Below are 11,339 nucleotides of genomic sequence, written 5' to 3' on the forward strand. Positions count from 1 at the left end.
GGTATTTTTTTTTTAGTGTAGTCTCCATTATTGCAATAAATGCCATTTTTCAAATTTTAAATTACTTTGCTTTACTGGAAACAAAGAGGTAAAGGCCACTAGAACACCCATCCCTGAGATGTTATGATCTCCCAGCATCAAGCCTCTGATGTCCCCCTGAAGTTCCCAGGTTCCTTTTTCCCATAGCCTAGGGATAGACAGAGGGATCAGGAAATTCAAGTGAGTAAACAACCCACAGGGAATTGGTACTTAACTCATCTTCTCTCTTTCTCTCCAGTGTTCAATCAATAGAGCAGATATCCAGGGCATAGGACTATGGATTTAGAGCTGGGAGGGACCTTAGAGTCAATAGTCCATAAACATTTGTTGTTGTTCAGTACTGCCTGACTCTTGTGACCCTATGGACCATAGCATACCAGGCCCTTCTGTCCTCCACTGTCTTTTGAAATGTGTCCAAGTTCATGTTCATTGTTTCCATGACACTCTCTATCCATCTCATCCTTTGAGGTTCCCTTTTCCTTTTGCGTTCAATCTTTCCCAACATCAGAGTCTTCCGATGAGTCCCATTGTCTCATTATGTGGCCAAAGTATTTAAGCTTCAGCTTCAGGATTTGACCTTCCAGTGAACAGTCTTTAAATATTGATTGATTTGATCTCCTTGCTGTCCAAGGGATTCTCAAAAGTCTTCTCCCGCACAATTCAAAAGCGTGAATTCTGAGCTCAGCTTCCCTTATAATCCAACTCTCACAGCCATACATTATTACTAGAAAAGCCATGGCTTTGATTATATGGGCCTTTGTCAGCAAGGTGATATCTCTGCTTTTTAGTATACTGTCCAGATTTTCCATAGCTTTCCTTTCAAAGAGCAAGCATCTTTTAATTCCATTGCTACAGTCACTGACTGAAGTGATCTTTGAGCCCAAAAATATAAAGAGAGAATGATTAAACACTAAGGAAAAAGGGGAAATTTGAAAACAAGTTTATTTTGATTATAAGAAACATGCAATTAACTTAGATTTTGTTAAAATGTTTGTTTTGTGGCAGGAAAATAATTATAAAACAAGTAATAGTTATTTTTAAAAAATAAACCAAAAAATAATGAAGTCTCTCCTCAAAGAGATCCTTAAAGAACAGACTCAATCAACAAGTATTTATTAAGTACCTAGTATGTACCATGCACTGTGTTAAGCACTGGAAAGACAAAGCCAAAAATGAAACCCTTGCCCTCAAGGAGCTTATATTCTACTTGGGAAAACGACATGTATATATAAAAGTTTATATAAGATATATACAAAATTAATACAAGTTAATTGAGCAGGGAAGGCATGAACAGCTAGTGGAGATCAGGAAAAACATCATGTGGAAGGATGCACTTGAGCTTTAAAGGAAACTAGGAACTCTAAGAGGCAGGGATGAGGAGAGAGGGCATTCCAGGCAAAGGGACCAGGCCGTAAAAAGGCGAGGAGGTGAGGAATGGACTTAAATCCAATGTTCTTTATACTACATCAGAATTAAAGATAAAGCAATTATCAATATCTACAAACACTAACATAAAATTATGCTACAAGTCATAAAATGTAAGAGATGGATGGTACCTTGGAGATCATTTTGTACCACCCCCTCATTTTATAGATGAGGAAACTGAGGCCAAGAAAGCGTAACTCTTTGACCAAAGTCACATAGCTAGTTAGTGGCAAAGATTTGGAATACAGCCTGACTCCCAATGAAGTTCTCTTTCCACTACACCAAACTGCCTCTCTTATTCAATGTCCTATCCTGTATATGGATTGTGTAATTGGCCCTGAAGTACTATTAAGTGTACATATAATACATAATACAACCATTGTCTCATAATCTTGACTTCTCAGAAACTAATATGCTTGCTATAATAAACGTAAACTAGTATTTGACTAGCAACTTGGCTTGCCATTTTAGAATTAAAAAGACATTTGGGAGATGACTTGAATGTACTACATTGTAATGACTAGCCTGGCTCCATATCTGTATCATTGCAATTTCCACAGATGGGGCCATTTAATGACCACCTGCAAGCTTAGTTCCACTTTAGGACCCAGGCCCTAGGGCCAATACAGCTCTTAAGCAGAGGAAAAGTAAAAGCCCGTAGATGCATAGGTCTGTTGGCTCAACATTGCCAGCCTTACTGCTGGTGCCACTCAAACCACATATCCTGGTCCTACTAATTGGCTTCCTTGCTTATTCCTTATGACCAAACCCCCACTTTATATCTCAAGTCCACTAAATGGGCCCATGTCTTTTTCCCTTTGCCTATATCCCTAATTTGGTACCTCCTTGGTGCCCTAATTCCTCAATCAATCAAGCAGATATTTATTAAGTGCCTACCACATGCCAGGTACTATTCTGTGTGCCAAGAAAAAAAAATGAAACCATTACATTCTAACCTCCAGAGATGGAGTCCTGTTTAACTCTCATCAATCCTCCCAAAGACAGGAATTCTAAATTCCTCAACTCTGATCTATTACCAGACTTCATTGACACTAGCTACAAGCCAAACCCCTTCCTATGATTTGTTGTCAAAATCCTCTGACATCCACCCCCTTGTCCACTGTTAGGTTCTTTTCAGATCATCTGCCCCACTCCAGCAGGTCTGTCTAGTTTCCAAGTCATGACTACTGTTAAACTGGCCTGTCTTAGCAACTGAATACTGGATTCCTCTAGAAATCTCTTAAAAGCTGTCCAGGGAATTTGTATTTGTGCCCTTTTTTCCTTTTCTTCCTTCCTTTCTTGTTTCTTTCCTTCCATCCATCCTTCCTTCTCCCCTTCTCAGTATACAGGGTATTCCAAAAGTCTTAGTGCGGTTTTAAACTCTAGTAACTTAAAACTGCACTAAGATTTTTAGAATAACCTGTATTTCCCTATAGAAAGTAAAGGCATTCAAAAATCATTCCATTAAATGCTTTTTTCAAAAATAGTAATTATAGTATCTATGTATTTGAAAGTACCATGAAGAATTTTAGCTGTGTCTGATTAAAAGCAATCTTTTTCATCTAGTCTTTTTGGTCTTCTTATTTTCTTTGTTTTTCCATAACTTCTTCCCTCCTTTCATTTTCAGTAGCTTCTGCCCTTGCAAGGAGCAGTTATCCTCTCAATATTAGGACATCCTCTGATATTTATGACCTGATGGAACCCCCTTACAACTTGCTGAAGAAGGAAAACTGGGATTCTGGAGCAAGTAGGTTTGCACAGGACTTTGCACTGTAAGATCTGTCTCCACTCCTCTAAAGGATCTCTTCCTCAAGTAGTCCTTTGTATGATGTCTCCCATGGTCCCAGGAGTACCTCCCTCCCACATAAAGGTTTAGACTCTAGACTCATATAGACTTGGTTCAGTCCTAGGGGAGACCTCGCCCTTAAAAGAGGAAATCAGGCTTTTTCTTACATTCTCCTGATCATTATGCTTCCACCCCACAGTCCCAAGGAAGATCCTAAATAAATCTTAGGTATGGGTCATATCTGAAAGGAATGAAGATTTCTTAATGTACAAAGTAGTTACTGTTTGTCCTTTATTTTCAAAGAGGACCAGTGACATCACAGGATGATGACTTGACTTGTGGGTGAATTGGATTTAAGTGGGGCAGACTTGCACAAAGTCATCAGCCTCACTCTCTCTTCCAGAGCCATTGAAGTCCAGTGGCAAGACAAAAGTCAGGACAACTAGCAATGGCCCAGGATGCAGTAGATGATTTTAATGTCTGTGATGTCAAACCAAGCTGTAAGTGTTCCACAGCACCTGCTTCAGCCTCCTTCATGACTATTGGAACAAATTGTTTTCATCCTCCCATTCTGCCAGGGGAAGTCTTCAAATACTCTGACTCAAATGAAGTAATGTTGTATACCTTGCAAACTTTAAAGGGCTACATGTTAACTATTATTCGTAAGCCTCTGAACCTCAGTTTTTCAGTCTGTTAAATGGGATGACACTTGCATTCCCTTCTTTACATGGGTATTGGGAGGGGTAAATGGAATAATGCACATAAAGTGATTTGTAATTATAGAGTGCTACAGAAAAGTGGGGAAAAAAACCTCACTGACAGGTTTGAAGCCCATCAGTTACCCTCAACCTAGTTTAGCCTGTCTGCTGAGATGATTTACTAAGGTGTGGCCCCTGTGAATGCTACAGCTTCTTGGAGCCACAGGTGAGAGTTGAGTGCCAACTAGACACCAAAGGTGAATGAGCAGTCCTGAAAAGGGCTTGGCAAGCCCTTGTCTCAGAGGTGCTAGTCCTCCTTGAATATCCCATACACCCATACAAAGTAGTAGATATCAGCTGTAGGACAATTATTTATTTTCTTCACCACAGAAGAAATGCCTAAAACTATTTTATATATATATATATATATATATATATACACACACACATATATATATATACACACACACATATATATATATACATATATATATATATATTATAACCTATTACCTCATTGGGGAAAGCACATAGATTTGTTGCCACGTACAGATAGCCACCATAGCTAGTAGGGGACAGGTAAATAAATTTCCTCCCTTCTCTTTCTAGAAGTCCAAAGGAGGGCTGTCATCAGGGATGTCCCAACAAAAGGATCACCTCAAAAGAAAACAGAAGTCATTTTCTCATTTCATGTAGCTCATAAAGTAGGCTGCTCTTCCTGACTCAGTCACCAATCATCTTAGACACAGCACCGCTTTTTCGCCATCATGAATACCAAGGGACCGACCAGGAGTCTCTAATGGTACACATCCTTTTGCAAGGGGTTCAGAGCATGGACCAATCAGAAAGGTCCAAACTTATTCCCATGAATGCTCCGTTGGATGGCTCCTGCTACAATAAGTTTGTATGTCTTTTCAAGTCAGAGACTCAAGCACTAGTGAAGAAGCCATGTTGTGGTATTATGCCCTTGAGGGAGTAGGAATCTCTTGGGGATTGAAGAGAAGAAGGAAGAAGAACCTGCTAGCTTTTGTCTATCTACAGGTAGACAAAACTAACCTATAATGAACTAGTCATGTTATAAGAGGTAATAGCCAACAACAAAGCTAACACTGTGTTAGACTCTTTTCTAAGAGTATAGTAGTGAGGCTCCCTTCTCTCAATCATCAAGGAAGACTACCTAGAAAAAAGACAGCATGACCTCCTAATGATCATCTGCTATTAAAAATTAGAAGGAATATTTTTGAGAGATGATCTTGAAAAAAGACAGATTGATATGAGTAAAAGGGCTTAGAGATGTTTTTTGTTTTTATTTTTTTAACCACATACAAGCTCTATCGCTCTGAACAGGAATTCTATTCAACTAAAACTTCATAGATTAAACCAGATAGTAATCAGGTAGAATAATGCAGAAGTTTTTTGCTAATTATGAATGTGCTTTGATAGTTTTCTGTACCAATTCTCTTCCCCTACCTACACCAAAGCAGTAAACTTGTATCCAATTGTCCTTTTAGAATTTTGTATTTATCACCTTCTGTACTTGTCACATGGATCATCTGCTGGTAGTTCCAGGTACTAAGTGAGGATAGAATGACAACAATTAGAAGAAAAAAAAAAAGCAAGATAGTTAATGTTTCATTTTGCTTGGTTTACTGTTTGGAATTGAATTAAGTGACTTCTGGGCTCCTTTCCAGCTCTAAGATTCTATGATTTTATGATATATGAAATTTATTTCCATCACTGAGTGAATTAGATGATCATAGTCAAGGATCACCTAAAAGCTGACTTGAAGTCATAATCCCTATTGCCTTCTACTGACCTTTTTCTATTTCCACCTATTAAAAAAATTTCCATAGTGAGTAATTCTATAGTTCTATTAGTAATTAAAGCTTTCTAACGTGATTCTATTACATCTTTGTTGTTTCCTTTTCTATCCAAGATACAGAATAAAATAGACTTGGGGTTAGGGAGGAAAGTAAGCAAGATTCATTTATTAATCTCTCCACTAACTTGGAAAATCATTTCTGGGAAAAGATGCTTGCTATGCCATCATCTCTCTCCTTTACATCTTGAGTTCAAGGAAAATACAATATGTTATATTCTTTATACAAATGAAGAAACAGAGATGCAAAGAAGTTGGTCACACAGGTGCTAACTGTTGGAGATAGGATTTGAACTCAAGTCTTCCTGATTCCAAATCCTCACTACAGCCACTACGCCATGCTAATAGCTGATATGTCATCAACCAAGAAATATTTAGTGAGCATCTATCAGATATATGCCTGATGCTGTGCAATACAAATGAATTTTTTAAATATGGTTCTTGCTCATAAGAAGAATACAATCTAGTTGAAAAGGTAAGCTTTACACACAGAACTTTATACCTACAAGAGATGCTGAAGACGAGGTCATCCAAACCCCTCAGTTTATAGATGGGAAAATGAGAACCAGTAAGGTCAAGCCTCAGCCCAACTCTGCCATTAATTATATGACTTGCCTAAGATCATGCAAATAATTAATGGCAGAGCTTAAGCTAAAACCCAGTCCTACGGACTGTGAAGCCAGGACTCTTCCTACTGCACCAATTAAAGAATGAGAAAATGATGGGGCAGCTAGGTGGCGCGGTGGATAGAGCACCAGCCCTGGATTCAGGAGGACCTGAGTTCAAATGCGGCCTCAAACACGTAACACTTATTAGCTATGTAACCCTGGGCAAGTCACTTAACCCCTTGCCTAGTCAAAAAAACAAACAAACAAAAAAAAGAATGAGAAAATGTATATTGAACCAATGATTATAAGCTATAGGCAACAACTAACGGAGTGGGTGAGGAGCCTCTGAATCCTCAGTGGTATGCCAATCACCCATTTCCACTCCTTTTATACATACTGGATGCCCTAAGCCTTTGCTCTTCCTCATTTGTTTCCACTGTCACCTACTTGTGGCTATGGGTATTAAATGGCCATGGTCACAATCAGGAATGAAATAAAGGGTTGCTTTTAATCATTTTGACTTTTGTTGAGAAGTTAACTGCTTCTATGAGGCCTTGACTCTCATCCAGAGATTTATTTCAAGATTAAGGGAGAAATTGTCACTGTAGTGTCTGACTCCATCAAATTTATTATCCCTCCTTCAAAAAGATGATGAAATTTTGATTAAAAGAACTAAAAAAGGCAAGAGCTGACTGATTTTTTTAGAAGAACAAACTTACATATTTTAAGTGTTTTCCTTAGCCTCATTAAATTTTATAGCACTGACCTTCTAAATTAATAATGTTGGCCTTGTTTTCAATGGGTTGTTGAAATTACAGCCCTTCAGAAAAGTCTTTTTCCAGTGATTGTGCACCACTTAGCCATTTGAATCAGCACTAAGACAATTTAAATATGTCCTCAGCTTGAGGTTAGTCTATTCTTATAACTAGCTCCTAGGTAGCTCCTATAACTTGCTTAGGTCTCCGTTGATGTGTTCCTTCAACTCATAGACAATTCAGTTCAACAAAATCCTCTCTATGCTCCTATAATACATGGGGACATAGAGGGGACTTTGGTGCTGGAAGGCTACATCATTAAGTTCAAGCTCAGGCAGGGACTGCTTCATTTTAAGCTTGGAGACAGACCCCTAGAACCAGTCTAGCTAAGTATGAAAAGGTTCACCTTGAGAAAGTTGGCCACTAGCCAGGCAGGATGGTACATGTCTGCAATCTCAGGAACTGGGGAGCTGAGGCTGGTGGATCTCTTGAGCTCAGGAGTTCTGAGATGCATTGGGCTAAGCTGATCAGGTGTCTACACTAGGTCCAATATCAATATGGAAAGCCCTTGGGAAGCAGGTGACTCCTGAGGAGGAGTGAACCAGCCCAGGCTGGAAATGGAGCAAGTCAAGGCTCCTACAGTGATAAGTAGTGGGATAAGGCCCATGAGTAGTCACTGCATTAATATAGGAATACCCAGTCTTTCAAAAAAGAAGGAAGGGAGGATGAAAGGGAGGGAGGAAGAAATAAAAAAAGAGAAGGGAAGAGTTGACAATCAGATAATAAAATTTTTTGACCACAGAAAACATATTGTCTACTAAGAGGTGGGGGGAATTATTATTTGAATCAGTGGGGGGAATATCGACATTGAAGAAACCATGGCTATTTTGAAACATCAAGATATGAATTATATAATAACAAATGCAACAAACACAGAGTACTGTGCTAGGCACAGTCTAATAGGAGTATGGGATCATGAGATCATAGATTAGAGAACAGAAAAGGATCACAGAAAACATTTAGTCATAAGATCATAGATTTATAGCTGTAAGAAGCTTGGAATTCAACCTATCCAGACCGTTCACTTTACAGATGAGGAATCTGAAGCCTACAAAGGTTTAAGTGACTTACCTAGGGTCATAAAATGCACTGGTCTGAGTACCCAGGGAATGGACTGAACTCACACATGGCACCAGCACAATAGGTACATCCAAAGATTGAAAAGAATGAGATATTCACAGAAGGTATCTCACGTGTGGGCCATGCCTTCAGCTCTGTGTCAGGCCTGGTGTTCAAGACCCTAGTCATTTGAGTATTCTGTCTTGTATCTGAGGCTCTGGTTAGTTAATGTTAGGGCTTTGCCAGAGGTTCCGTCTGTCCAGCGGCTGGCATGATTCTGATGCCCTCATCGTACACTGCTTGGCCTTTTGGATTAGCATATTAAGACAACGCAAGTATGTACTCAGCCTGAGATTAATCTATTATAACAAGAAGGTCCCAAGGTCCATAACTTACTTGTGTCTAGTCAATCTATTTCCTCAACTCATAAACAATTCAGATCAAAATTTAAATAATCATTTACTAAGTGCCTACTAAGTATAAGACACTATGCTGGGTGGCAGAGATACAAAAGAGAAGGTAGTCTCTGCCACAAGAAGTTGATGACCTGATACAATAAGGGCTCCGCACAAATTATTATAACCTAAGTTAGAATGTGATAAGTACATAATGGAAGTCAAACAGATGTATGAAAGCTTTGGGGAAGGGGAGATCACCTGTATCTAAAGGTATCAGGAAAGTAGGAAGTGGAATTTGAGCTATCCTCTGAAGAAAGAAAAGGATTTTGACAGTCACAGGATGTGCAGATAAACCATTCTAGGTACAAGGGACAGCATGTACAGACGTTCTCTGCTCTCCCTGTAGTATATCTCCAACTGGTGATTTCAGTGGTGCAGGAAACTCTCTGGAAGGGAGTTCTCTCTGCTGATACAAACCAACATCTGCTGTACAACTGGTAGCCTTGGAGAGCTGTCTAAAGCACTGAGAAGTGACTTGCCCAGAGTGCTACAACTACTATGGGGTACCAATCAGTGCTAGTCTTGCACTGGGGTCTTACTGCCTTCAAAGCCACAATGCCATGCTGAAAAAGTTTGGAAAGAGCTAAAGTAGGTAAGGGAATTTAAGGAGAACAAAAAGGGGGTTTTGGTTTTTAGCTGTGTTGGGAGAAAAAGGAGGATGAAAGAAGAGATAGGTCATATACTTGGGGTAGATAACTCACATCAGAGAGAAGTCAAAGCTGCTCCGTGCTTATTTTCTTTGTTTTCTCTACAAGTAAGCAGAAATAACAGAACAACAATGAGTTGTTGTAGTCAATGCCCAAGATAAGTTAAGGGGATCATAAGCTGGAACCTAGCTACAAATATTGCTCCAAATTTCAAAAAGGAGACAGGGACAGAATCTGCAAACTAAGCTAGTGAGCTTAACTTCAATTCATACAAAGATTCTATTTTAAATCATTTAAGAGATGGTTACAAAAAAAAAAAAAAGAGATGGTTACCAAACATTCAGAAACAGAGGTCTATCATCCCTGTTAGTAGGCCAACTGAGACTGGTGAATCTCCTGAGTTCAGGAGTTCTGAGCTGCGGGAGGGCTAAAGGTCATCAGATAGCCACGTTAAGTCCAACAGCTTAGTCCAACAATATAGTGAGCCCCCAGGAGTAAGGAGTCACCACTCTATCTAAGGAGGGGCAAAGAGGCCCATGTTGAAAACAGAACAGGTCAAAACTTCTATGATGATCAGCAACTAGATTGTAAACTCCTAAAAGACAGAGACCATGCCTTATTTATCTTTGTTTTCCCCCAAGTACCTCAAATAGGATCTTTCACATGGGATCATAGAATCAGAGATTTAAAACTAGGAGAGACCTTAGAGTCCCATCAAATTCAATCCCCTCACTTTACAGATGAGCAAACAAACATAGAGAAGTTAAATGACCTGCCTAGGGTCATTAATATCTGAGACATGATTTTAACTTATAAGGCCTTTGCATATCTGCTATACTTCCAACCTAAGAGAGATAAGTGGAAGAAGAAGAAGGAGGAGGAGGAGGAAGAAGAGAAAAAGGAGGAGGAGAAGGAAGAGGAGAAGAAGAAATCAATTACAAAGAGTCAATCAGAACAGATAATGCCACACTAACCTCATTTCCTTTTTTGGCAAGATTACTAAACTAGCATATAAGAGGACCTAGATTTTAGCAAAGCTTTTAATAAAGTATCTCATACTTTTCTTTGGGAGAAGATAGGGTTATGGAGACAATGAGATGAATTCAGAAATGTTTATATGTCCAGACTCAAAGAGTAGCTGCTAATAATTCAATGTTAGTATGGATGGATCTGTGATCTGTGATCACAGTGATCTGTGCTTGTTTCTGTGTTCTTTAACATTCTTATAAATGATTTGGATAAAGGTATAGCTGTTATGTTCATCAAATTTACAGATGACACAAAGTTCTGAGGGAGAGATAACACAGTGGATGACATTTAGAATCCAAAAAGACCAGTTTGACAAATAGAGCAATGGGCTAAATCTAATAAGATGAAATTCAGTAGGGATAAAGCAAAAGTCTAGCACTTGAACTTAAAAAGTCAACTTCACAAAGTTAAGATGGAAGGATGCATGGACATCAATTCTAAAAGGGATATGGGGTTTTTAGTGAATTATGGAATCAATATTAGTAAGTAATGTGATATTGCAGACAAAAAAAAAATAATACGATCATGGACTGTAATATGAGAGATGGCTTCCAGGAACAGGGAGGCGATGGTCTTACTGTACTCCACTCTATTTAGACCTCATCTGGAATGTTGGGTTAAGTTCTGATCACCAAATTTAAAACTGGAAAGTGTCCAAAGGAAGTCATGTGGAATGATGAAAGGCGTTGAAACCATGACATATAAGAATCACTTGAAGAAAATGGGTTTATTTAACCTATAACAAAGACAACTCAGTGGAACCATGATAGTTATTCTTCCAGTATTTAAAGGGCTGTCATGTGGAGGAGGGATTCAATTTGTTCTGTTTGGCCTCAAAAGACAAAACCAAGATCAATGCATAGATATGGCAAACAGGCAAATTGAAGCTTGATGTC

Source organism: Vombatus ursinus, unplaced genomic scaffold, assembly GCF_900497805.2.
Source record: "Vombatus ursinus unplaced genomic scaffold, bare-nosed wombat genome assembly UNPS02014778.1, whole genome shotgun sequence".
NCBI lineage: Eukaryota > Metazoa > Chordata > Mammalia > Diprotodontia > Vombatidae > Vombatus > Vombatus ursinus.